Source organism: Sardina pilchardus, chromosome 2, assembly GCF_963854185.1.
Source record: "Sardina pilchardus chromosome 2, fSarPil1.1, whole genome shotgun sequence".
NCBI classification, from domain to species: Eukaryota; Metazoa; Chordata; class Actinopteri; order Clupeiformes; family Clupeidae; genus Sardina; species Sardina pilchardus.
The window spans coordinates 18,540,238-18,544,315 of NC_084995.1; positions in this window are offsets into that span (position 1 = coordinate 18,540,238).

Here is a 4,078-nt window from a genome sequence, read left to right on the forward strand (position 1 = left end):
AAAAGATCAGTAAGATCCCTCCACAAAAGCACATGAGACTAGACTACAGGTGGTTTAGATACAGTAAGTCAAAAACCACACGGGCGTTTGTACTGATGGGAGAGAGAGAGAGAGAGAGAGAGAGAGAGAGAGAGAGAGAGAGAGAGAGAGAGAGAGAGAGAGAGAGGGAGGGAGGGAGAGAGAGAGATGGACAGCTGGTGGGGCACGCCACTCTCCAACATGTGTTAGCCGGCACACTTCCCGGGCAGCCAAACGCAGGCAGCAGGCACAGCTTTGCACTCGCCCACAAAGCAAAGCCTTGTTCTAACACCGAGCAGGAGAGGGATCACGTTGTCCCGTCCCAAACACCGCGCACTCATGCCAGGACTCACCTTGCCAACTGACCAGGAGGAGCATTAATCTCTGGACAAAATTACCCCGAGCAACTCCCAAGACCTAGCCAGGAGAGATAGAACCGGGGCCCATCTCAAGCACGGTTCTCTTGTGTTGAGCCAGATGATGGAACCGAGAAGAGAATATCAGTGATTTTGAGAGAGATATAGACCGACTCTGTGTGTGTGTGTGTGTGTGTGTGTGTGTGTGTGTGTGTATCTGTAATTGCATGTGTGTGTATGTGTGTGTGTATGTTTGTGTATATACAGTACTTGTATGTGTTAGAGAGATACAGAGAGAAGCATCAGTGAGACTCATGATGTAAGGAAGAAAGTGGAAGCACTATAAAATTAGATGAATTCAATCTCTTACATTACAATTCAAACGTTAAATTATTTCTCAAATTACATTACAGTTGCAACGCTAGAACACACACATCATTAATAATCATGTGAAGGACACATAAATGGAAGATTTTATAAATAACTAGATGTACCGCAAAGCGATACACAATATGACCGCCGCTCAGTCCTGCACATTCTCTCCGCAAATATCAATCACGCTTGTGTTTCCATCGCCTACTCCATCCCTACTGCAACTTTTATGTATGTAAATGAGTGTGTGCATGTGTGCGCTTGCTTTTGTGTATGAGTGCTTCTCTGTCTAGTGTGAGTGTGTGTCTGCTTGTGTGTGTGTTTAATGTGTCTCTGAGTATATGTTCACTGTGTTCTCTGCCGTCACTGTCACTCCAATATCAGATAACACACACACACACACACACACACACACACTCACATGCGCGCGTGTGCACACACACACACACACAAACACACATACACAGGCACACACTCACACACGCACACACACACACACTCGCACACACACACACACACACACACACACACACACACACACACACACACACACACACACACACACAGGCACACCCAGAGAGAGAGAGAGAGAAAGAGAGAACACACACAGAATACACACAGATAACACAGACATAGAGAGAGAGAGAGAGAGAGAGAGAGAGAGAGAGAGAGAGAGAGAGAGAGAGAAAGAAAGAGAACACACACAGAACATGCACATACACACATATACACACATGCAAACACACAGATGGGCACACAGAAACGCACCCACACACACAGGCTATAGTACATCACACACACACTCACTTCTCAGCTCCGGTGGTCTCACAAAATGTACTCAAAGATGTGTGTGTGCATGTGTGTGTGTGTGTGTGTGTGTGTGTAGGTGTGTGTGTGTGTGTGTAAGGGTGTATGTGTGCATGTGTGTGGGCGTGTTTGTGCATGTGTTTGTATAATGTTTTATGTACATGTGTGTATGTAGTGGTGCGTGTGTGTGTAGGTATGCGTGTGTGTGTGTGTATTTATGTGTGTGTGTGTGTGTGCGTGTGTGTGTGTGTGTGTGTGTGTTCCTGCATGTTTGTTGCACCCAGAGCAACCATTCTCTTTTAAAACATATTTGGAAACTAGTTGATTAAAGGTTTCTAATGGTGTCACTTATATGTTTCTAGGACAAAAACTAGCAGAGATTGAGATGTTTGGAACAGTTTTTGAAATCCCCAGGGGGGGATTTAGACTCCAGATAATACCACCATCTACTGGCCGATGGGTATACAGTCCTGAATGTACACATAAATCCATTTATTTTATAGCCCCCCATGGATGAAATTCCACAAAACTTGGCATACTCCCAGAGGGTGTCAGGTTAATCATACACATGAAATTTGGTGCAGTTCATAACATCTCATCTGAAGATAGGGGCAATTAAAGCAATATTACATTGCATTTTCAATTTTTACGATGGGGGGGCAAATCACAAATGACTGGTTATAAGCTAAGTTGATGCAAGCTCTAGAGAACAACATACCATAAACATTTTGTCATCCTCGGTGCCACGGTTCAGGTAGTTATGTAGGAAAAACTGTCATTTTTGGGCTTCGGGCGGGGGCAGCGCGGGGGTGGAGTGACCCCCGGGGACGAAACGAAAATTTTCCATAGAACTCTACTGGGGCTACATGCCCACCAAGTTTCATGCGCTCCGGTGTTACGGTGTCCCGGGAATCGTTGACGAAAAATGACGGGAAAAAAGAAAAAAAAAAAAAAAAAAAAAAAAAAAAAAAACTTTTACAACAACTATATGACCGCTTCGCTAGCTACGCTAGCGGCGGTCATAATTAGACTCTATTCAGCTTAACAGAAAACATCTACATACAGTAGCCTTCATTATGTTGGTTAAGGAGATGACTATGACACCCCTGGTTAGAGTGGCAAGCCCAACAAATGTAACAGGTAAAGGTAGCCTACAGCTGTTACATGATTTTATTTCACACAAGCTATTTACAAAGAAACACACAAAAGAAGAGGTCAGCGGAAAGTCAGACAGTAAATTTAGACCACTAACCAGAATCAGACTGCAGGGTGGTGTGCAAATAGGACACACATGCTGTCTCTATGCTGTATAATCTTGCCAAGGCCGCGTTCGAGATGCTCCCATTTCTGCCCAGCTCACTGGTACTGCTGCTCTTTGCTGGTGTAGTTTCTGGATGCATAGACTGGTGCATGTTTTCGTACATGAAAGTTTGGGTCCATCTGTTGTGCTAGCCATTTTCTCATTGTCTCCATACAAAATTGCATCCCAGGAAATTGCTGTATATTTCATAACATATTATTAACAAGATAAGCAGCTGCAGAGATAAAGAAAAAGTAAACATAAACAATTAAGACAAATCCTGATCCATCAAGGACATTATCTCTGGTAATGAATTGGAAAGAAAGCTGAAGCAGACTGATAATGATTAAAAAAAAAACCCTGTAAATTAAAGATAAGTGAATAGAATGATAATGCAGAATCTATGAATATTCATGGTTGTGGTGTTGATCATGTTCATTGATAAACACTATTTAACTGTTATTGAAGTACACACACACACTGGCTATGGATACAACACAAAATGAAAATCAGTTGGCTTGTCTACATCTATAGAGCTGAAAACATCATTGCTTGCAAACTACTGAACATTAAGATGAATCGCTTATTTGATTTCTTTCATCTTCTTGTCAAGGATTCTAACCATGTTTCACAATTCATGTTTACAGTTTTTTCCAATCGTATACACACTAAAATTAAGGTTATCAGACAGTTAACAATACTTAACACTTAAGAAGCAAAACACCTGCGCAGAGCAGTACAACATTAAGCACAAATTCAGCTTCACACTTTTTGCAAAACATTACACACAGTGAATGTCAAAATGTAAAACACATTTTAACACCTTAGACACAGATAAAGATTGTTAGGTACTTCCTTCTCATTACAAAGCCCTGGCTTGCCAATGACCACACTAATGAACAAATTGAATAAACACATCCACCAGGTGTGTAAGCACGCATGTGCAAAATTGAAAACGCAGCACTCAGGTGTGTTATGCTCGATCCTCGAGGGGCGTTCCCACTGATCTATAACTAACACTGGATAGACTATCCCATTGTTTTCGCCCCATTATTCTTTATGTCGATCAGTGAGGATCGAGGCCCGAGGAGCGAGGGAGGATGTATAAAAGCCCAAATGAGAGGCACCCATAGCCTGTGATGTGGATGAACTCTTATGGTTTGATCCAGCTAGACGGAGAGATGATTAGAGTATTACGTATTGTTGTTACTTGTTTATATTGTTG